The sequence below is a fragment of the Schistocerca piceifrons genome, chromosome 5 (genome assembly GCF_021461385.2).
Source record: "Schistocerca piceifrons isolate TAMUIC-IGC-003096 chromosome 5, iqSchPice1.1, whole genome shotgun sequence".
Lineage (NCBI taxonomy): Eukaryota > Metazoa > Arthropoda > Insecta > Orthoptera > Acrididae > Schistocerca > Schistocerca piceifrons.
The window spans coordinates 83,921,177-83,946,844 of NC_060142.1; positions in this window are offsets into that span (position 1 = coordinate 83,921,177).

Sequence of the window (25,668 nt, forward strand, 5' to 3'; positions counted from 1 at the left end):
CGACTGAAGAGAATCGTTGAACGTAACAGAAGCGCAACTTTCACTCAGTTTGCTGCAGATTCCAATTCTGAGCCATCAACAAGTGTCAGCGTGCGAACCATTCAGCGAAACATCATCGTGTACCCTTGATGACTGCACAACACAAAGCTTTACGCCTCTCCTGGGACTGTCAACACTGACATTGGACTGTTGATGACAGGAAACATATTACCTGGTCGGACGAGTCTCGTTTCAAATTTTATCGAGCGGATGGACGTGTACGGGTACGGAGACAACCTCATGATTCCAAGGACGCTACATGACAACAGGGGACTGTTCAAGCTGGTGAAGGCTCTGTAATGGTGTGGGGCGCGTGCAGTTGGAATGATAGGGGACCCCCTGATACGTCTAGATACGACTCTGACAGGTGACACGTACGTAAGCATCTTGTCTGGTCACCTGCATCCAGGACTTAGACGATTCCAGCAGGACAATGCGACAACCCACACGTCCAGAATTGCTACAGAGTGGCTCCAGGAACACTGTTCTGAGTTTTAACACTTCCGCGGCCCACCAGACGCCCCAGCCATGAACATTATTGAGAATGTGTGGGATGCCTTGCAACATTCTGTTCAGAAGAGACCTCCACCCCCTCATACTCTTACTGATTTATGGACAGCCCTGCAGTATACATGGTTTTAGTTCCCTCCAGCACACTTCCAGGCATTAACTGAGTCCATTCCACGTCGAGTTGCGGCACTTATGCGTGTTCGTGGGGTCTCTACACGATATTAGGTAGGTGTACCATTTTCTTTGGCTCTTCATTGTGGACTGACGACAGCGATAATTTGTGCCGGACAAAGACTCGAACTTGGATTTACCGCTTATGGTGAGCACACATGCGTGTCCGAAGGAGCTTTGCATTGTACTTCTTAACAGCAAGGCTACCGCACTGTCGTATTTATCCGCCGATACTGGGCCTGCGATATTTTAGTAAAATGTCTCCCCTGTAGGGGAATATACATTGTAGATTTGCGAGTGCAGATTGTAGACCCATGCTTGACGACATCTGGAAGATTGGGTTCGGCCGTGAATCTTGCTCGGATAGCCTTATTGTAAGGCGACCACTTACCATAAGTGGTCCATTCAGGCACAAGTTTTCATTGCCATCATCCTGTTATACAGATGATGGTTGTCCACAATGGCATCTGCGAATACATTTCATATATCTCTCATCAGTAGTTGACAATCCGAGTTGCTTACATAAGTAGATCTCTACAAGACACACTCGTGAGAATTTCGGTCTAAATGCCAAGTAATTATGTTGAAGTGTTGTTTTCGTCACTTGTGATACAGGACAACATTACATCTACTTATGTGAGACTCGTTTCGCCACCTATTTGTTGTTGTGGTCTTCAGTCCTGAGACTGGTTTGATGCAAGCTTCTTCATCTCCCAATAGTTACTGCAACCTACATCCTTCTGAATCTTCTCAGTATATTCTTCTCTTGGCCTCCCTCTACGATTTTTACCCTCCACACTGCCCTCCAAGGCTAAATTTGTGATCCCCTGATGCCTCAGAACATGTCCTACCAACCGGTCCCTTCTTCTTGTCAAGTTGTGCCACAAACTCCTCTTCTCCCCAATTCTATTCAATACCTCCTCATTAGTTATGTGATCTACCCATCTAATCTTCAGTATTCTTCTGTAGAACCACATTTCGAAAGCTTCTATTCTCTTCTTGTCCAAACTACTTATCGTCCATGTTTCACTTCCATACATGGCTACACTCCATACAAATACTTTCAGAAACGACTTTCTGACACTTAAATCTATACTCGATATTAACAAATTTCTCTTCTTCAGAAACGCTGTCCTTGCCATTGCCAATCTACATTTTATATCCTCTCTACTTCGACCATCATCAGTTATTTTGCTCCCCAAATAGCAAAACTCCTTTACTACTTTAAGTGTCTCATTACCTAATCTAATTCCCTCAGCATCACCAGACTTAATTAGACTACATTCCATTATCCTCATTTTGCTTTTGTTGATGTTCATCTTATATCCTCCTTCCAAGACACTGTCCATTCTGTTCAACTGCTCTTCCAAGTCCTTCGCTGACTCTGACAGAATTACAATGTCATCGATGAACCTCAACGTTTTTATTTCTTCTTCGTGGATTTTAATACCTACTCCGAATTTTTCCTATGTTTCCTTCACTGCTTGCTCAATATACAGATTGAATAACATCGGGGAGAGACTACAACCCTGTCTCACTCCCTTCCCAACCACAGCTTCCCTTTCATGTCCCTCGACTCTTATAGATGCCATCTGGTTTCTGTACAAATTGTAAATAGCCTTTCGCTCCCTGTATTTTACCCCTGCCACCTTTAGAATTTGAAAGAGAGTATTCCAGTCAACATTGTCAAAAGCTTTCTCTATGTCTACAAATGCTGGAAACGTAGGTTTGCCTTTCCTTAATCTTTCTTCTAAGATAAGTCGTAAGGTCAGTATTGCCTCACGTGTTCCAACATTTCTACGGAATCCAAACTGATCTTCCCCGAGGTCGGCTTCTACCAGTTTTTCCATTCGTCTGTAAAGAATTCGCGTTAGTATTTTGCAGCTGTGACTTATTAAACTGATTGTTCAGTAATTTTCACATCTGTCAACACCTGCTTTCTTTGGGATTGGAATTATTATATTCTTCTTGAAGTCTGAGGATATTTCGCCTGTCTCTTACATCTTGCTCACCAGATGGTAGAGTTTTGTCAGGACTGGCTCTCCCAAGGCCGTCAGTAGTTCTAATGGAATGTTGTCTACTCCCAGGGCCTTGTTTCGACTCAGGTCTTTCAGTGCTCTGTCAAACTCTTCACGCAGTTTCGTATCTGCCGTTTCATCTTCATCTACATCCTCTTCAATTTCTATAATATTGTCCTCAAGTACATCACCCTTGTGTAGACCTTCTATATACTCCTTCCACCTTTCTGCTTTCCCTTCTTTGCTTAGAACTGGGTTGCCATCTGAGCTCTTGATATTCATACAAATGGCTCTCTTTTCTCCAAAGGCCTCCCTAATTTTCCTGTAGGCAGTATCTATCTTGCCCCTAGTGAGATAAGCCTCTACATTTGTCATCTAGCCATCCCTGCTTAGCCATTTTGCACTTCTCATTTTTGAGACGTTTGTATTCCTTCTTCCTGTTTCATTTACTGCATTTTTATATTTTCTCCTTTCATCAATTTAATTCAATATTTCTCCTGTTACCCAAGGATTTCTACTAGCCGTCGTCTTTTTATCTACTTGATCCTCTGCTGCCTTCACTACTTCATCCCTCAGAGGTACCCATCCTTCTTCTAATGTATTTCTTTCCCCTATTCCTGTCAATTGTTCCCTTATGCTTTCTCTGAAACTTTGTACAACCTCTGGTTTAGTCAGTTTATCCAGGTCCCATCTCCTTAAATTCCCACCTATTTCCAGTTTCATCAGTTTTAATCTACAGTTCATAACCAATATATTGTGGTCAGAGTCCACATCTGCCCCTGGAAATATCCTACAATTTAAAACCTGGTTCCTAAATCTCAGTCTTACCATCGTACAATCTATCTGATACCTTCTAGTATCTCCAGGATTCTTCCATGTATACAGTCTTATTTTATGATTTTTGAACTAAGTGTTACCTATGATTAAGTTATGGTCTGTGCAAAATTCTACCAGACGGCTTCCTCTTTCATTTCTTAACCTCAATCCATATTCACCTACTATGTTTCCTTTTCTCCCTTTTCCTACTTCCGAATTCCAGTCACTCATGACTATTAAATTTTCGTCTCCCTTCACTACCTGAATAATTTCTTTTATCTCATCATACATTTCATCAATTTCTTCATCATCTGCTGGTGTAGGCGTGGGCTTCGTGTCTATCTTGGCCACAATAATGCGTTCACTATGCTGTTTGTAGTAGCTTACCTGCATTCCTATTGTTTTATTCATTGTTAAACCTACTCCTGCATTATCCCTATTTCATTTTGTATTTATAACCCTGTATTCACATGACCAAAAGTCTTGTTCCTCCTGCCACCGAACTTCACTAATTTCCACTATATGTAACTTTAATCTATCATTTCCCTTTTTAAATTTTCTAACCTACCTGCCCGATTAAGGGATCTGAAATTCCACGCTTCGATACGTAGAACGCCAGTTTTCTTTCTCCTGATAACGACATCCTCTTGAGTAGTTCCCGCCCGGAGATCCGAATGGGGGACTATTTTACTTCCGGAATATTTTACCCAGGAGGACGCCATCATCATTTAACCATACAGTAAAGCTGCATGCCCTCGGAAAAAATTACGGCTGTAGTTTCCCCTTGCTTTCAGCCGTTCGCAGTACCAGCACAGCAAGGCCGTTTTGGTTAGTGTTACAAGGCCAGATCAGTCAATCATCCAGACTGTTGCCCCTGCAACTACTGAAAAGGCTGCTATCCCTCTTCAGGAACCACACGTTTGTCTGGCCTCTCAACAGATACCCCTCCGTTGTGGTTGCACCTGCGGTAGTGCCATCTGTATCGCTGAGGCAGGCAAACCTCCCCACCAACGGCATTTGTGGTCTGAAATCAAATCATTCATTAAAAATTATTTGTTGTTTCTTAAAATACGTATATTTCATAAGTTTTTAACATGCATCAGCTATTTAAAGTGTCTTTGGTGAATAAGTAAATAAAATGAAACTTCGAACAAAGAGGAAGAACCTTAAAATTGACCGTTTAGCTTTTGATGATGCTGTAACAATCACTGCGGGCAACGTACAAGATGCAACGAAACAGATAAACATTGTCCAGATAAACATTCGCCAAGAGGTAGCAGAAAAAGCTGGATTACAAAGTTCATTTGACAGAAGAGAGTACATGATGTAGTGGGACGCGAAATTGAAGCGTCACCCAGCCACCAGTGTCAGCCCAGTTTGCAGGTGAATATAAGTTTAATTTAGTTTTTGTTGATGTATTTTTGTAATATTTGTAATGGTTGTGAATTGTCTAAAGTTTTGTATTTAATTTTTATGTTTCATGTACGGAGAGGGCGGCGCAACGAACGGAGACAGCATCTTCGCTGCCGGGACCAGAGAGAAAATTGCTGGCCACTATACGTCGCGGGTCGACAGCCAAAGAGCAGCAGAAGATCCTGAAACCGAGTTGTTGTGTCGTGCTTCTAAAAATTAAAAATTAGGAATTTGTAATGTTTCTACAACAATGACGTCATAGAAAGTTTAATCATGTTGTAAATGTTCAGTCCTATCTTGTCAATGCTCAGGTTCACGTCTATATGTAGGAAGATAATAAACTAGTGGATGCTACTAAAGTTTAAATACGTGTTCCGAGAATTTATTTATGAAGAATTATGTTACATAATTTATTTGACAAGATTATCAATTTTTGACAACGTTCATCGCGAGTTTGAATCTCGAAAGTTTATTCAATGTGGTTCTAATATTTATTAAAGCAGATCACTTGCATTAATATAATTTCTGAGGAGAAACAAACGACATCTAAATTGAAAAAAGTTTGCGCAAACCAATTGGACTGAGTGACGTAATTCTGCGCATACGACTCAAATGATGTTTTACAGTTTCGTTCAAGAACCATTTAGAGACAATTTAAAAAGAATTTAAATAATTTTGAAGTGTGTTGTAACTGACGTAGGTGATGAAGTCTGCAGATGGTCATATGTCAAAAGAAAAATCATTTATACAAAACTTACGTCGTTACACTACAATGACCAATCTTAATGAAACAAAAAAAATATCTGCAATCAAAACCCGTAAAAATAAAGTTTTAGGATTAAAATGGCTGCGTGAATTAATCTAGTCAAATACTTTGGACGAAGCAGATAACATAAATAGAGTCGGAAAATAGAAATCACATTTCAGTTAGCAAAGAACACGTTCAGTAAAAAAATCGTTATCAATGCCACACTGAGGCATTACAATGTGGTGATTAAAACCGGGCGTCTTTATGTTTGAGACTCCCTCACCACAAACACAGCCAAACAGTAAATAATTTTGAGAAGATAGAAAGAATAATAATTTGAAAAATCTTAGGTACAATGTATGAAAATAAGATTTAGAAAGCGAGAAACAACAAGGTGTTGCATGAAAAAAATCAGAATATAGTAGATACAAAAATAAAGCAGAAGTTTACTTTTTTAGAACCACTTAAAAAGAAAAGGTAACAAGAGGCTGACAAGAAAGTATTGGAAGTCTTTCAAAAAATCCAAAAACCCAAATTTTGTGTTTTATACAAGTTGAAAATTGTCTACAAGAGTTGGGAATTCACGGAAAAGGTTCAAAAAGTCAAAGGTTTTCAGGAGAGGACACAAAAGAATACAAAAGAACAAAGGAAGAACATGGAAGGAAGAACGAAGAGAACAGAGAGAAAGAACGAAGGTTTGGAGTCGTTAACTTGCGAAATAGTCTGAATATATACTTGCGAATTTTATTTATTTTTAAATTCGCTATTGCGTTATTTTCAAACTCGCCCGCTAACAAGCTATACGAATTTCTTCTAATCGACAGAGCTAAGAAAAATCATTGTGCTATTTGAATATAACTACGGATATGATCATAAATGTTGACAGTTCCAGTTCACAGGTTATATTTTTAAAAATAAAAATCAAATGCGCCTCGCACTTCTCGGTTACAGACGTGGTGATGCTAATTATCCCACGTGGTTGATGGCGAAACAGATCCAAACCACTCGAAGTACATTAATTGTATTATCCTCTAGACCACTAATGAATCCCAATATGTAACATTTCGAAACTGGGTGAGAAATATATAAAAGAACTTTATTTCAGATTTCTCTGAGGCCATATTTTTCCCGTCTTGACAGAAATACTTTTATCATCTGCAGAAAGGATCCATAGTACCAATAACGGCGCGAAGTTCATGATAAGACCTTTCAGAACACCCACATCAGGAACTACAGTATGATCAGCTAAGACTAGGATACTCACAAAGAAGAACCTCAGGACTTAAAAGACGGGAAAGGAGATAAAAATGCCACAACTTGAGAGCAGCAGTGAACATGCCGCTCAAATAGAAGAAATTGAAGTAAATTTCTTTCCATGAGCAATAGCACAGCTTGTATATCAGTTTTTATATTACTAATTCTATCACTGCCAATTATAATTAGCAATCCGCAGACAGATGTGCCCTCAGTGTAACTGAATAAGGCAAAAAGCATATTTGTAATTTTAATTTACTGTTGTATAAATTACTCAAAAGGCCGCAATTCTAAGAACTTGATATACCTTGCATAAAGGCAAAAACAAATAAAAAGTATTTAGAAACATGCAATTTCTGTTGGTACAGATGATGTCCTGTCCCTCTGTGAGTAACGTGGACAACCTAAAGCAGCTGTAAATTTGTGATTCACGAACATAAGGTAAATCAAGAACGTACTCTACAAAAAACGTGTTTTGTTCGATAAAATATTATGGCTGACAGTCAAAAACCCACAACGGCGATATATCTGGATTTAAAACTTTTGATAGGTGATTCATTATATTTCAGGCGTGCAGCTGTAGGACCTGCAGAGAATTGACGCATGGTGCAGGGAATGGCAATTGAATCTCAATGTAGACAAGTGTAATGTGCTGCGAATACATAGAAAGAAAGATCCTTTTTCATTTAGCTACAATATAGCAGGTCAGCAACTGGAAGCAGTTAATTCCATAAATTATCTGGGAGTACGCATTAGGAGTGATTTAAAATGGAATGATCATATAAAGTTGATCGTCGGTAAAGCAGATGCTAGACTGAGATTCATTCGAAGAACCCTAAGGAAATGCAATCCGAAAACAAAGGAAGTAGGTTACAGTACGCTTGTTCGCCCACTACTTGAATACTGCTCACCTGTTTGGGATCTGTACCAGATAGGGTTGATACAAGAGATAGAGAAAATCCAACGGAGAGCAGCGCGCTTCGTTACAGGATCATTTAGTAATCGCGAAAGCGTTACGGAGATGATAGATAAACTCCAGTGGAAGACTCTGCAGGAGAGACGCTCAGTAGCTCGGTACGGGCTTTTGTTGAAGTTTCGAGAACATACCTTCACCGAGGAGTCAAGCAGTGTATTGCTCCCTCCTACGTATATCTCGCAAAGAGACCATGAAGATAAAATCAGAGAGATTAGAGCCCACACAGAGGCATACCGACAATCCTTCTTTCCACGAACAATACGAGACTAGAATAGAAGGGAGAACCCTCCGCCACACACCGTCAGGTGGCTTGCGGAGTATGGATGTAGATGTAGATGAAGATGAACTGTAGGAACAATTTTTCTTCACCTCATATTTCGGCCGTATACCTTTCGGCCATCTTATGAGTGAGCCGGCAGACGAAATTGAAGCTACCACGAATCACAATGGTCAGAGAGAACTATTTGAAGCTGCAAGAGCATTTTGCCAGTTCGACTTCATTCTGTGCTATGGGTTAGAAAATAAAGGAACATGACTGCGTAGAATGTTACTGTTCCCATAGTTTGAAAATGTGCGTTAAAGCCAATCTGGGATATTTTGGCTTAATAAATTAAGGTCGTGGACAAAGTAGCACATTTCGTGTAAAATCTGATGGATTCACTCATGACAATTTGATAGACGGATGCCGCCGAATTTGTTGGCTGGGAGTATAACGCAGAGCGACCGTTACAACACTGAAAAGCTTGTTCTGAAGAGTCTGCAGTCGATTGAAGTGATTGTCGACGGCTATCTGAAAAAATGGCCGGAAGTGTGAAGGCAGTGCAAAGAGTAAATTTCGCATTGTCAGATAGTGCGTCACTCTTTAAGAGTGGGTACAAATGGTGAAACAGGACACAGGCCTTAGTTGCCGCTCAGGGTATGTTCGACCTTCATTTATTGTATTTGACTGAATCACTGCAAGACAAGTCTGAGTCACCAATTGTGAATAGCGGTTAGAGGGCTTGAGCTTGGAATGAAAAGAATTACTTGACTCTAGTCAGGACTGGTTTTCACCTTCCAGACAGCGCACCATTGGATGTCTGTAAGGATGCCTAACAATGCAATCGAGGTCGTGGCAGTGACTGAATGGCTTAGTTCAAGCAGCGTTAGGATGATTGCCCCTCCAAGCTGATTGGGTACGTTGACAGAATACATCACGGGTTCCTGGGCAATGTATGTTGCCGTTCGCGATGAACAATCCTCCCCCCCCCTTCCCCCATCCAAGCAAGGAATCAATCTTCTGATGCCCAACATATAAATCAAGTCTTGTTGCGAGACGCGGTCAAAAGCTTTTTCTTCTGTGTCAAGGAATACACCCTCAGTGCTCTCACCTTGACTCTTCGCTGTATGCGTGTACTTAAACTAGCGCCGGGAGCGACAGATGGGGGTTTGCTGAGCGCGCCATCCAGTCGGTTTAGAGAGGACATTGCTGCCTGTAAGAAATTTCAGAAACTATCGCATTACAACACGCTCAAGAATTTTACACAAGCACCAGAGACTTTGAAACTTCCTGGCATATGCCAGACCGAGACTCGAACTCGGGGCCTTTGCCTTTCGCGGGCAAGTGCTCTACCAAGTCCCCAGTTCGAGTCTCGGTCCGGCACACAGTTTTAATCTGCCAGGAAGTTTCATATCAGCGCACACTCCGCTGCAGAATGAAAATCTCATTCGTGAAACCATCATCAGAGAAGTATGCATAAACTGAATTTGCAGCTACGCTGTCGATCCATGTTGGTCTATCGATAGGAGCTGCCTGTAGTGAGGTCTTTGCGAGTTTATTTAAGAAAGGCCTGACTCCATTCTTTGTCCAGGCTAAAACTGCTATCTCTGTTAATTAAATTCTTCGCTGAACCAATTTCCACCGCATTCTTCATCACTGAATTCCAAAAAGATTCAGCTGACGCTAGAACGTCGAAATCGTCAAAGACCATAGTGTGCCCGGTGTCGATGCAGTGCTCTGCAACAGGCGACTTACTGGGCTATAAGAGTTGGGTGTACCTTCAGTGTTCCATGTGCATCTTTCGTGGACTGTATACATCGTTTGTCTCATTTATCAAAAGCGACACTCGCAGAGGATATCGTAAATCTCAGAACTGTGTGGCACCAAGTCATTTTTGATCTTGCACCAAAAGTCTTGCTGCCTTCGGTGCAATGTGAAAAATCGCTTTAACTCTGTTCTTGGTGAGGATCCCATCTACAGTATTTTCGACGACAGGGTTCCAACATATAGAAGAATAGTCATTGATTTACGTCTCTCTATTTCTTCTTCGTCGTTCCACAAGTCTGTCTTAAATTTTACTCGTGGAGAATACCATTTGCTTCCAAAACGCCTTGTAAGTGTAAAAGCTCATCCTGCAGATTGCTGTCGGCCACAATGCCTGCTCCCGGTAAAGCCAAGTTTTGATACCACCTATCATATGGGTAGCGTGGTAAAGATGTTTGCATGTAAATACAAGTCCGTATGAGTCGGCTTCCGATAAACTGCGTGTCTCAAGGTACGATCCTCTTTGTGATGAACCAAAACATCAAAGAATGAAAGACATCCTACGTTATCGATTTCTGTTTTAAATTGATATTTCATGTGGATGGAATGTAGACGGTTTAAAAATTCATCGAATTTATGCTTTCCATATCAACTTTTCAGAAATACTGTGGGTCTCAACCTACGAAGGGCGTTCGATAAGAAATGAAACATATTTTTACGATCCAATTTCAATTGAAAAAATGTGGAATTTTTTGTGGGATATCGTGGAATATTCTCTCTTCAGCTCCTATTGTTTCATGAAGTTCTGATATGTGGTGGCACTGTACGTAGCCCTCAAAATGGCGTCTGTAGCGGAGATGCGTTCCAAGTAAAGAGCTGTCACGGAATTTCTCTTGGCGGGAAGCAAGAGCATCGCAGATGTTCATGATTTCTGGCAGAATGTCTACGGATACCTCACAGCGCACAAAAGCACGATGAATCGTTGGTCGAGGAGTCTGTCATCATCGCAACAAGGCGGCGCCATCCTGTCCGGTCACCCGTGTGCCGCCCAGCCACACACAGCTGTGACTCCTGCAGTGTTGGACTGTGCGGACACTCTTATTCTAAGTGACCGATGGATCTCAGCCGTATACCTCGCTGCTCAACAGCACGTCTCTATTGGTAGTGCTGACGCACTCGTCCACCAGTTGGAGTACTCAGAGGTGTATATCCACTCTGTTCCTCGCCATTTAACGCAAGACCGTAAAGGGAAAAGGAATATCTCCTTCTCCTCGTCAACGCAAGGCCTCACACAAGTCTGCGCACACGAGAGGAGCTCACTAAACTTCACTGAACGCAAGACCGTAAAGAGCAAACGAATATCTCCTTCTCCTTGTCAACGCAAGGCCTCACACAAGTCTGCGCACACGAGAGGAGCTCACTAAACTTCACTGAACGCAAGACCGTAAAGAGCAAACGAATATCTCCTTCTCCTCGTCAACGCAAGGCCTTACACAAGTCTGCGCACACGAGAGGAGCTCACTAAACTTCACTGAACGCAAGACCGTAAAGAGCAAACGAATATCTCCTTCTCCTCGTCAACACAAGGTCTCACACAAGTCTGCGCACACGAGAGGAGCTCACTAAACTTCACTGAACGCAAGACCGTAAAGAGCAAACGAATATCTCCTCCTCCTCGTCAACGCAAGGCCTCACACAAGTCTGCGCACACGAGAGGAGCTCACTAAACTTCACTGGGCTATTATCCCTCGTCCACACTACAGCCTGGACCTCGCACCTTCCGACTTCCATCTGTATGGTCCAATGAAGGATGTACCCCATAGGAAGCAGTACATGGACGAGAGGGAGGTTACTGGTGCAGGCGATGTTGGCTCCGCCATCGACCAGTAGAATGGTATCGTATGGGCATTCAGGCTCTTCCAGCAAGGCGGCGTAAGCCTGTGGTACTGAACGTAGATCATGTTGAAAAATACGGTTTCGTAGCCGAGATAGTGAAGAATAATGTGGTGTATCTGAATTCAGAATGAAACAAATTTGCTTTCAGAAAAACATGTAGCAGGTACCAGCGCCTTTTCCTCGAATTCTCCATTAACAATGTGGCCACTAAGGGCGATAAAAGACTAGCAATGGAGAGAAGGCAAGTCTGTTTAAAAATTCGTTATTAATATGTTTGAACTAAGCTTTATCAACGTCTCTGGCGCTGGTGTATCTGTGCCTGCATGTGCAATGGTGCTGTGCGCTGGCTTAAAAGGGAAGACCAGGAGCTGTAGTTTCAATCTGTCGGCTCACTCAAGCGGATAGGCGAAAGGTGAATGGACGAAATATCAGGGAGGCTCCACGCAAATGGTGGATCATTAATTCACTCACTGCACCGCAAAAACATGAAGACACTTTAGTTATATACTCAGTGACCATTTAAATAGTGCTCAGAGTATAAACAGCCCCAAATTTGCATATGTGCATAGCTGAGACTTACCACGGGTGGCAGTGTTGTCGATACCGTTGCGGCTGCCACAGTCTGCGCGTGCAATGACTGCTGCGGCAGCATTGGCTGAAGCTGTGGCTGTGGTTGCTGCGGCTCCACCTGCTGAGGTCTCAGCAGTTTTACAGGCGCTGCCTGTGTCGTCGTCACCTTCGCCGTCGTCGCTACCTTTGCAGCTGCAACGGCCTGTGCCTGCCATGGTTGCTGCGGCAGCGTTGGCTGCAACTGTGGCCGTGGCTGCCGCAGCTCCACTTGTTCAGGTCTCAGCAGTTTTACAGGCACTGCCTGCGTTGTCGCCACCTTCGCCGTGGTCACTATCTTCGTCGCCGTGGTCGTCGCCACCACTGTCGCCTCCCGCGCCTTGCCACTGGTCGTGGGCGGTGGTTCCGTGACGGGCTGTGCGCTGGACTGCGGCACTATGTCGGCCATCTGCAGAACGAACACGTCCGAGTCTGGCACCGGCAGGTACTCCAGCTCCTTCCCCGCTATGTCTTCGGCAGTCAAGAGTCTCGCGTTTCGCACAGTGTCTACCGTAGCGGGATCCTCAACTGCGGGTCTGAAGTCATCCGAGGACACCAGCACTAGTGGGGCTCCTTCAGCGGCACTCACATCATTACTCCCAGCCGGCCCTTCTTTGCTGGATTGGAGTGCAGCCTCAATCGGGGGACTGGCAGGTGTAAGGGCGTCACTGGAGGTAGGTGCCACCTTGTTGCCAGGCTGCAGAGCACCAACGGCACCACCGCAGCAGATGTGGCACAGGAGGAGGGCTCCCCCAAATACGACACTCCACTGAAAACAAAAAGCAACGTAAGTCGTTTAAACACAGAACTTTGGTGACAATGCCATTTCTCAAGAGCTTGAGAGAATAGATAGAACGATTCTTGGTCAGAGCAAAATAAAAATTTAGTGACAAAAGAAAATGGCTCTGAGCACTATGGGACTTAACTTCTGTCGTTATCAGTCCCCTAGAACTTAAAACTACTTAAACCTAACCAACCTAAGGACATCACACACATCCATACCCGAGGCAGGATTCGAACCTGCGACTGTAGCGGTCGCGCGGTTCCAGACTGTAGCGCCTAGAACCACTCGGCCACCCCGGCCGGCATTCAGTGACAAACAACGTGTGTTTAGTGCAGTTCAATCTATATCCAGATTTTCAACGCATCTGCCAAATGGGACTACATGTAGTGACCAGAATGAAAAATACTCCTGTCATTGCACAAAAATGGCGGACGTTTCCTGGGGAAGGACAGGTATTTAAAAGGAGGGAACTAGCCTTTCGAATTATCTAGCAGCTTCAAAAAAGCTTAGACCAACACACCTTGATATATTCATATTTGTTTGCCTTCTAGAATTAGTACCCAAGTCATGTAATATAGTGCATCGTGTCAAGTAAAGTAACAGTATACACGATGTTATGTCATATAACATGACACATGACATCATGTCATTGCATTTGTTATGTCATTCAATTTGACATATTGCGGCCTTAAAGTTTATGGTGTCTGCACCCCCACTCTGGAGTAGTTCCTATTATACACTCCTGGAAATTGAAATAAGAACACCGTGAATTCATTGTCCCAGGAAGGGGAAACTTTATTGACACATTCCTGGGGTCAGATACATCACATGATCACACTGACAGAACCACAGGCACATAGACACAGGCAACAGAACATGCACAATGTCGGCACTAGTACAGTGTATATCCACCTTTCGCAGCAATGCAGGCTGCTATTCTCCCATTGAGACGATCGTAGAGATGCTGGATGTAGTCCTGTGGAACGGCTTGCCATGCCATTTCCACCTGGCGCCTCAGTTGGACCAGCGTTCGTGCTGGACGTGCAGACCGCGTGAGACGACGCTTCATCCAGTCCCAAACATGCTCAATGGGGGACAGATCCGGAGATCTTGCTGGCCAGGGTAGTTGACTTACACCTTCTAGAGCACGTTGGGTGGCACGGGATACATGCGGACGTGCATTGTCCTGTTGGAACAGCAAGTTCCCTTGCCGGTCTAGGAATGGTAGAACGATGGGTTCGATGACGGTTTGGATGTACCGTGCACTATTCAGTGTCCCCTCGACGATCACCAGTGGTGTACGGCCAGCGTAGGAGATCGCTCCCCACACCATGATGCCGGGTGTTGGCCCTGTGTGCCTTGGTCGTATGCAGTCCTGATTGTGGCGCTCACCTGCACGGCGCCAAACACGCATACGACCATCATTGGCACCAAGGCAGAAGCGACTCTCATCACTGAAGACGACACGTCTCCATTCGTCCCTCCATTCACGCCTGTCGCGACACCACTGGAGGCGGGCTGCACGATGTTGGGGCGTGAGCGGAAGACGGCCTAACGGTGTGCGGGACCGTAGCCCAGCTTCATGGAGACGGTTGCGAATGGTCCTCGCCGATACCCCAGGAGCAACAGTGTCCCTAATTTGCTGGGAAGTGGCGGTGCGGTCCCCTACGGCACTGCGTAGGATCCTACGGTCTTGGCGTGCATCCGTGCGTCGCTGCGGTCCGGTCCCAGGTCGACGGGCACGTGCACCTTCCGCCGACCACTGGCGACAACATCGATGTACTGTGGAGACCTCACGCCCCACGTGTTGAGCAATTCGGCGGTACGTCCACCCGGCCCCCCGCATGCCCACTATACGCCCTCGCTCAAAGTCCGTCAACTGCACATACGGTTCACGTCCATGCTGTCGCGGCATGCTACCAGTGTTAAAGACTGCGATGGAGCTCCGTATGCCACGGCAAACTGGCTGACACTGACGGCGGCGGTGCACAAATGCTGCGCAGCTAGCGCCATTCGACGGCCAACACCGCGGTTCCTGGTGTGTCCGCTGTGCCGTGCGTGTGATCATTGCTTGTACAGCCCTCTCGCAGTGTCCGGAGCAAGTATGGTGGGTCTAACACACCGGTGTCAATGTGTTCTTTTTTCCATTTCCAGGAGTGTATATGCAGCCCCCACTCTAGGATAACTCCTACTGTAGATGTATTCCACTCTCTAGAGGCACATAAATTTGTACCTATTTGTTCTTACACTGCTCACCATACATTTAATGGGGGGAGAGAGGAGGGGGGGGGGGGGCTCCCTGCTGAAGTTGAATAAGCAGCTGCCAGCAGCAAGTCGTATACTCCTAGTTCACTTATTTGTTACATAGATTAATTCTTAATTTCTTTGCGTGTTTTTGGTACTTGCATTGTTTAATTCATAAATGTCGGGCGTATTATAGTATTTGAGAGTTGTAGCATCGCGTTTTAGTCCCTGAATAGTGTAAAATCGCGTAGTCTCCTTCCGCCGCCGAGCAGTGTGTCAGCAGTGCACAAGTAGCAGCACTACTGCATTTACTAGGCAATCTTGTATTTTAATACCCGTTTAAATTTTGTGTCGAATTGTTTGTGCTCTCTGTAAATTAGTTCAGACGTTCTTTGCACAACAGCTTTAGCATGGATAGGGACTGCAACTGCTGTGTTCGGATACAGGCTGAGTTGGCATCCCTTCGCTCCCAGCTTCAGGCAGTGTTTGCTTCGGTCACACAGCTTGAGGCTGTTGCCAATGGGCATCACTGTGGGGGTCCGGATGGGGGTTTCTCGGGGACGGCCAGCTCGTCCTACGCATCCCCCGATCGGACTACGACTGTGGCTGCCCGGGATACTGCCCACATTGAGGCTGACCCCTCACCTGTGGTAGAGTGGGAGGTCGTTTCGAGGTGTGGCAGGGGGCGAAAGACACTCCAGAGGGCTGAACGGAAGGCCTCTCCAGTTTGTCTGACGAACAGGTTTCAGGCTCTGTCTCAGGCTGATACTGATCTTCGGCCTGACATGGCTGCTTGTCCTGTCCCAGAGGTTGCCCCTCAGTCTGCAAGATCCGGGCGGTCGCAGAGGGTGGGCTTACTGATAGTTGGGAGCTCCAACGTCAGGCGCGTAATGAGGCCCCTTAGGGATATGGCAGCAAGAGAGGGGAAGAAAACCAATGTGCACTCCGTGTGCATACCGGGGGGAGTCATTCCAGATGTGGAAAGGGTCCTTCCGCATGCCATGAAGGGTACAGGGTACACCCATCTGCAGGTGGTCGCTCATGTCGGCACCAATGATGTGTGTCGTTATGGATCGGAGGAAATCCTCTCTGGCTTCCGGCGGCTATTTGATTTGGTGAAGACTGCCAGTCTCGCTAGTGGGATGAAAGCAGAGCTCACCATCTGCAGCATCGTCGACAGAACTGACTGCGGACCCTTGGTACAGAGCCGAGTGGAGGGTCTGAATCAGAGGCTGAGACGGTTCTGCGACCGTGTGGGCTGCAAATTTCTCGACTTGCGCCATAGGGTGGTGGGGTTTCGGGTTCCGCTGGATAGGTCAGGAGTCCACTACACGCAGTAAGCGGCTACACGGGTAGCAGGGGTTGTGTGGCGTGGACTGGGCGGTTTTTTAGGTTAGATGGCCTCGGGAAAGTACAGAAAGGGCAACAGCCTCAAAGGGTGCGGGGCAAAGTCAGGACATGCGGGGACCAAGCAGCAATCGGTATTGTAATTGTAAACTGTCGAAGCTGCATTGGTTAAGTACCGGAACTTCAAACGCTGATAGAAAGCACCGAAACTGAAATCGTTATAGGTACAGAAAGCTGGCTGAAGCCAGAGATAAATTCTGCCGAAATTTTTACAAAGGCACAGACGGTGTTTAGAAAGGATAGCTTGCATGCAACCGGTGGTGGCGTGTTTGTCGCTGTTAGTAGTAGTTTATCCTGTAGTGAAGTAGAAGTGGATAGTTCCTATGAATTATTATGGGTGGAGGTTACACTCAACAACCGAGCTAGGTTAATAATTGGCTCCTTTTACCGACCTCCCGATTCAGCAGCATTAGTGGCAGAACAACTGAGAGAAAATTTGGAATACATTTCACATAAATTTTCTCAGCATGTTATAGTCTTAGGTGGAGATTTCTATTTACCAGATATAGACTGGGACACTCAGATGTTTAGGACGGGTGGTAGGGACAGAGCATCGAGTGATATTATACTGAGTGCACTATCCGAAAATTACCTCGAGCAATTAAACAGAGAACCGACTCGTGGAGATAACATCTTCAACCTACTGATAACAAACAGACCCGAACTTTTCGACTCTGTAAGTGCAGAACAGGGAATCAGTAATCATAAGCATCCCTGAATATGGAAGTTAATAGGAATATAAAAAAAGGGAGGAAGGTTTATCTGTTTAGCAAGAGTAACAGAAGGCAGATTTCAGACTACCTAACAGATCAGGACGAAAATTTCTGTTCCGACACTGACAATGTTGAGTGTTTATGGAAAAAGTTCAAGGCAATCGTAAAATGCGTCTTAGACAGGTACGTGCCGAATAAAACTGTGAGGGACGGGAAAAACCCGCCGTGGTTCAACAACAAAGTTAGGAAACTACTGCGAAAGCAAAGAGAGCTTCACTGCAAGTTTAAACGCAGCCAAAACCTCTCAGACAAACAGAAACTGAACGATGTCAAAGTTAGCGTAAGGAGGGCTATGCGTGAACCGTTCAGTGAATTCGAAAGTAAAATTCTATGTACCGACTTGACAGAAAATCCTAGGAAGTTCTGGTCTTACGTTAAATCAGTAAGTGGCTCGAAACAGCATATCCAGACACTCCGGGATGATGATGGCATTGAAACAGAGGATGACACGCGTAAAGCTGAAATACTAAACACCTTTTTCCAAAGCTGTTTCACAGAGGAAGACCGCACTGCAGTTCCTTCTCTAAATCCTCGCACAAACGAAAAAATGGCTGACATCGAAATAAGCGTCCAAGGAATAGAAAAGCAACTGGAATCACTGAACAGAGGAAAGTCCACTGGACCTGACGGGGTACCAATTCGATTCTACACAGAGTACGCGAGAGAACTTGTCCCCCTTTGAACAGCCGTGTACCGCAAGTCTCTAGAGGAACGGAAGGTTCCAAATGATTGGAAAAGAGCACATGTAGTTCCAGTCTTCAAGAAAGGTCGTCGAGCAGAAGCGCAAAACTATAGACCTATACCTCTGACGTCGATCTCTTGTAGAATTTTAGAACATGTTTTTTGCTCGCGTATCATGTCGTTTTTGGAAACCCAGAATCTGCTCTGTAGGAATCAACATGGTTTCCGGAAACAGCGATCGTGTGAGACCCAACTCGCTTTATTTGTTCATGAGACCCAGAAAATATTAGACACAGGCTCCCAGGTAGATGCTATTTTCCTTGACTTCCGGAAGGCGTTCCATACAGTTACGCACTGTCTCCTGATAAACAAAGTAAGAGCCTACGGAATATCAGAAGAGCTATGTGGCTGGATTGAAGAGTTTTTAGCAAATAGAACACAGCATGATGTTATCAATGGAGAGACGTCTACAGACGTTAAAGTAACCTCTGGCGTGCCACAGGGGAGTGTTATGGGACCATTGCTTTTCACAATATATATAAATGACCTAGTAGATAGTGTCGGAAGTTCCATGCGGCTTTTCGCGGATGATGCTGTAGTATACAGAGAAGTTGCAGCATTAGAAAACTGTAGCGAAATGCAGGAAGATCTGCAGCGGATAGGCACTTGGTGCAGGGAGTGGCAACTGACCCTTAACATAGACAAATGTAATGTATTGCGAATACATAGAAAGAAGGATCCTTTATTGTATGATTATATGATAGCAGAACAAACACTGGTAGCAGTTACTTCTGTAAAATATCTGGGAGTATGCGTACGGAACTATTTGAAGTTGAACGATCATATAAAATTTATTGTTGGTAAGGCGGGTAACAGGTTGAGATTCATTGGGAAAGTCCTTAGAAAATGTAGTCCATCAACAAAGGAGGTGGCTTACAAAGCACTCATTCGACCTATACTTGAGTATTGCTCATCAGTGTGGGATCCGTACCAGATCGGGTTGACAGAGCAGATAGAGAAGATCCAAAGAAGAGCGGCGCGTTTCGTCACAGGGTTATTTGGTAAGCGTGATAGCGTTACGGAGATGTTTAGCAAACTCAAGTGGCAGACTCTGCAAGAGAGGCGCTCTACATCGCGGTGTAGCTTGCTGTCCAGGTTTCGAGAGGGTGCGTTTCTGGATTAGGTATCGAATATATTGCTTCCCCCTACTTATACCTCCCGAGGAGATCACGAATGTAAAATTAGAGAGATTCGAGCGCGCACGGAGGCTTTCAGACAGTCGTTCTTCCCACGAACCATACGAGAGTGGAACAGGAAAGGGAGGTAATGACAGTGGCACGTAAAGTGCCCTCCGCCACACACCGTTGGGTGGCTTGCGGAGTATATAAGTAGATGTAGATGTTAGGGAGAAATCGTCCCCGTGGGGAAAACACCCCCTCCCTGTCTAGAAAACATTTTTTAGCGTCGCCCCCCCCCCTTTCCAGGATCAAATCCTCCCCCAGAAATTTTATTCTCCCAGAAAAACCTCTTTTAGTTATTACATATATGCTTTTCACCATATGGTATTATACATTCCTTACTTCGATTGGCGAACCTTCTGGATTCTGTGCTCCAGATCAGAGACTCGAACCTATGGATTGGAAGCTGCAAGTGTGCCAACACCTTGCAGCTGAGAGAGCTCATTGCCCTGGAGAAGTAGGATTAACTCGTAAAAAAGTGCGAGCACTTAAAGATATTTTGATTTAGATGTCTTTGAAGTTGCCAGATAAGTGGAAATTCTAGTTCCCTTCTTTTACATCCCTACCTCTGGCCTGGACATATTCGCCTTTTTTGTGCTATTATAGGAGCATTTTCATTCCCGTTGCCATCTTTTACTCTACCATAATTTTGACATTAAACTGCCATAGACTGGCAGTCGTTTTTGTTGACTCAGGCGACTACTAATCCAGTATAGGTTATTTTTTACTGCCTTCGAGATGATGTTGCTTGAGTTGGGCATATTTAGTCTGATTCCTCTGCAATTACCTGCCTGGTATGGTTGAACCTGTCAAGTAGAGCCTACAGTGTTCTCAGACCATACAAGGCTCACTACCACATCATTTTCCCAAGGAACATTTTTGTCTTATTTTTTATTTTCTAATTTTTTCATTTTTCAATTTTCTATGATTTTTATTATTTTGTTGCTTTGTATGTTATTTTTTAAATTGCTTTTATTTCCTTATTTTTTTATTTATTTGTTTCGTAGTTACATATCCACATAAGACTGTATGCACAAACATGTGAAAAATACCCATAAATACTTAATACAGTGCACAAAATAACATCAGACATAAATATGAAACCGAGCGAAATATTAAATACTGTGCAAAGTTTATGATAACAACCTAAACAGTTTATTTTATGTAGACAAACTTGCGATACGACAGTATTTCACAGATAAACTTACTAAAAGCTTAATATATCGCAAGCCGAACGATTTGCGCAACAAATAATAAACTACTGAAAAGCGTACACCTAGTTATTATATCTTATATTAAACATCTTGTCGTTGTTTATTTAAAGTGTGCTATGATAAAAACTGAAAATTTAGAATCCACCGCTAGAGAAACTCACGTGAATAACTTTGTAATGATATGTTGCAACAACCAATCCGAATTAAGTATGACTGGCTGAAGTAAGCAGATGAACTGCGAAATATGTATGCACGACAAAATACTATCAACTTTTCAGTCTTGTACGAAAATTGTCGAACTTAAACTTGTTTTGTGTGAAAATAATTTTTCTACATAAATAGCTTTGTAGTTTTTGAAGGAAACGCAGTGAAACGTTTTCTATTGTTTGAAAATAAGATGACCTTCTTTCTGACAATGATTGATATAGCAATTTTCAGGTTAGTTTAATTTTCTGCATGGTTGTTGATAAAGCCTCAAATGTTCAATGGACGAAATTTTGTTCAAGACTAAGCATAATTATAGTTTGGTACCTCTCTTGTTCTGCAGGTCCAAAGATTTTTCTATGAATTTAAGCTGATGGTGAATAAAATCTTTAACGTATAAACCACGAAACGATAATCAACTGTAACGCTTATTCCGCTTCCGAAGCCTCCCAGACAAATTTTGCACATCGATTAATTCTTTTTGGAAAAAGTGTTAATTGGGCTGTAATTAAAGCTCAGCTACTGGTACTGTTTGTACGTGTACCATTCGTATTTTACCAGCAAATACGGGCAAGAAACACGTTTCCCTCGGGTGGATGTGGTGGGGGGCGGGAATTTGAAGCGCGCCACCTCTGTATCTAAACATGTACGAAACGGTTCAAATTTTGCACTAAGGATAAACACAAAACGAAATACTTTTGTCCAGTAATTTTTATCCCTTGTAGAGATACAATGGTTTACAGTCGAGCTACAACAAAAATTCATTCTTAAGTGAACTGAATGTGTGGAAATGGTATAAAGTGATTCAAATAAATAAAAAATGCGTTCTAGCGATAAAACTGAAAACTCGCTGTAAAAATCTGTCTTCATTCGGATTTTACGTGCAAGAACACGCTTTGTGAGTTTCTTACGCATGCCATTTCTATGTTTCATATTACGTGCAAAAAACACGCTTTCCCGATATCTTTATGAAGCGTGCCATCTCTGTGTTTAAACTTCAGCGAATCAGTTCAAACTTTGCACCAGAGCAGATAAATAGATGAAGTCAAAATGAAATTTTTTATCCAATAATCTTTATCTGTTGTCAAAATACGATTTTTTCTTGACAATTATTTATCAGTGCAAGCTCTCATGCAACACCCTCATGAGCATTTCAGATTTCCTGATCATCCTGTATATGTCTTTCTCTCACTGTCCCCTTTTTCTCGCATTGATTGACAGTACGACCCACAGCCACTGTCTCTTGTCTCACTTACACTATCTCCTTTATTCTAACATTCCCACTGCTTCTGTCTCCTCCATACATCAGCAGCTTGGGGGGTCGAAATTATTTTCTTCATCACACTCAAGTGTTCACAAATACGATCTAAAATGCGCCCTCCCGTGTACCTACATGTTAAAGTTCGCTGGTGTGAGTGGATGCAGACACCCCTCCCCAAGCCAGTGTACTGCCTTGACTCATGAGTATTTTTTATTTTCACGTCTCCTCTCTCTCTTGCCCCCACTGCTGCTATCTCCATCCACCTCTCTTTCTCTTTTATTGGCACTATCTCTCAATGACCATCAATATCTTCTCTATTTGGTCATACGTCTCCCCAGGCCGCCACCATACTATCCGAGGATGGTCATCCATGGTAATGCAGAACCGTAATTCATCAGTGAACACAGTGCGACATCATTCCTCAACAGTCCAAGCTTTCTGTTCCCGCCACCACTCCAAATTCAGCAGTTCGTGTCGTGGTGTGAACGGCAGCCTACGGAAGGAGCGATAATTCCCTAGTTTGGCTGCTGCTAGTCTCCGACCAATGGTGCGAGAAAGCGCAGAACGTAGCAGGGGGACCATTGGTAGTTCTAGGATGGCAGGCACGGATGTGAAGGTGTTACTACAATATGTGGTCAAAAGTATCCGGTCACCCCCAAAAACAAACGTTTTTCATACTAGGTGCATTGTGCTTCCATCTACTGCCAGGTACTCTATACCAGAGACCTCAGTAGTCATTACACATTGTGAGAGAGCTGAATGAGGCGCTCCGTGGAACTCACGGACTTCGAACGCTCTCAGGTGATTGGGTGTCACTTGTGTCATACGTCTGTACGCTAGATTGCCACAATCCTAAACATCCCTAGGCCACTGTCTCCGATGTGAAAGTGAAGTGGAAACGTGAAAGGACACGTACAGCACAAAAGCGTACAGTCCGACCTCGTCTGTTGACTGACAGACACCGCCGACAGTTGAAGAGCGTCGTAATGTGTGACAGGCAGACATCTATCCAGACCATTACACAGGAATTCCAAACTGCATCAGGATCCATTGCAAGTAATATGACAGTTAGGCGGGAGGTGAGAAAACTTGGATTTAATGTTCGAGCGGCTGCTTATAAGCCATACATCACGCCGTTAAATGCCAAACGACGCCTCGCTTGGTGCAAGGAGCGTAAACAATGGACGACTGAACAGTGGAAAAGCGTTGTATTGAGTGACGAATCAGGGCAGACAATGCGCCGGTCCGATGGCAGGGTGTGGGTATTGCGAATTCCCGGTGAACGTCATCTGCAGGAGTGTGTAGTGCCAACAATAAGATTCTGAGGTGGTGGTGTTATGGTGTGGTCGTATTTTTCGTGGAGGCGGCATGCACTCCCTGTCGTTTTGCGTGGCACTATCACAGCACAGTGTCCTCTTGCTTTTCACTGTTAAAGAGCAATTCGGGGGCGATGACTGCATATTTCAACACGAACGAGCACCTGTCCAAAATCCCTGTAATGGACTGGCCTGCACAGAGTCCTGACCTGAACCCTGTAGAACAACTTTGGGATGTTTTGGAACGCTGACTTCGTGCCAGGCCTCACCGACCGACATCGATACCTCTCCTCAGTGCAGCACTTCGTGAAGAATGGGCTGCGATTCCACAATTGAACATATGCCTGCGAGAGTGGAAGCTGTCATCACGGCTAAAGGTGGACCAACACCGTATTGAATTCCAGCATTACCGATGGAGGGCGCCATGAACTAAGTCATTTTCAGCCAGGTGTTCGGATATTTTTGACCACGTAGTGTATGTGCTCGATGCACTACAGGGCTATCTTTTGAGGTGGCCAGACGTTTCATACTTGAAACTTGAAGATGAGTATGCCTGCCCTAATATTTCCATGCAGTCCAACATCGGCCCACTGTCACGTGGCGAATACCCCACACAATCTAGATATTGTACGATTCGACCGTGTGGCTAAATGGAGGCCAATAATGTGGTCCCTTTCAACCTCTGTCAGGTGCTGATAACGCTGTCTCAAGCCGATGCGTGGCATCCGGGCGTCCTTCACAGTCAATACCCAACATCGGACGCTGTTCACGCCTTATGTACCGTAGGAGGCTGTGGGACAACGCACTCTGGTGACCATTCTACTGAAACTCTAATCAATTACAATGGATAGTGTGGTTGCATACGAAGTTACATTGTCATCGGACCATGTCTTCTGGGTACTTTAGTATTTCTGACCAGACCATTTAACCCATTGGTTTATACAGCCGGTCGCAGGTTTCAAGACCGTTATTGCATTGTCGGCTGTGAGACTGGCCGAGCAGTTACAGTTTCTTCTTAGAGTTCTGTCTCCTCTGTCTACAGATACGATTAGAAAGCTGAGAAATCGATCTATTTAGTGGTGTACAACACATTCGCTTCCTTTCGTTATTTTGCGAGTTATAAACAGTGGTTTTCGGGTCTTGTTCCGTTTGTGTACCCCTCCCCATCCCCACGAATCCCAACAAGAAAACACCCCCCGGAAACTACGTAGTGTGCAGAGCAAGGAAGATAAAAAGTGATACACAGTGTGAGTGTGAGAAATGTCTAGTGGCGTTGCACACCCCTGTACTTTTCCGAGTACACCACACCAACAAAAGCTTCTAAAACAGTACCGTCTTTACTCCTCATCACTCCAATGAATAGTAAGGATAGACTTATATGGAATTTCTGTCAAAAAATTATACAATTTTGAGAAAAGTGTGTAAGACAAAAATGCTGATTTTCGTAAAATTTAATAGTAAATATAGGGTGGCTTACGGTGCAAAATATTAGTAAGTCAGTGGATTACTAGGAATAGCGGCGTTCCCGGCAGTCGCCAACATACTGTTCGGTGCGAATGGGCTGCAGAAGCAGGCTTCACTGCAGCTGACAGAACAAACTTGACAGATAGCAAATTAATTCTGAGGCAGTATCAAAACGTTAGTGTTTTATAGATTTCGAGTACGTAACTATGGCAAAAGATACTGGTTAAAATGTTTTGGAGTGCAACTGTGACATTTTATATCAGTAAGGACTTTTAGATTTTTTAATTTTTTTCATCGCAATGTACGCATTTCGTAGAGCACGCGTGAGTTCAGATATCGAAATTAAGCCTTCGAAAACCTACTTGCTGAGAGATTGAATTCGTCCTTAGTGGGCTGGTGACCGGGTTATTATTAATAATTCCATTTCTGTAAAACAAAGTAGAGCACAAACTCGGAATGCAATTATTCCTAACATCGTTTGCAAAAATATTATTAATTATTGATCAATCACAATTTGAACGTTAGAAATATGACGGAGAGATCACTATTATTTACGGCGGTAATCCTTATAGCGTTCCCGCTTCGCTTCTGCCTATTTCGGAACTGATGGCC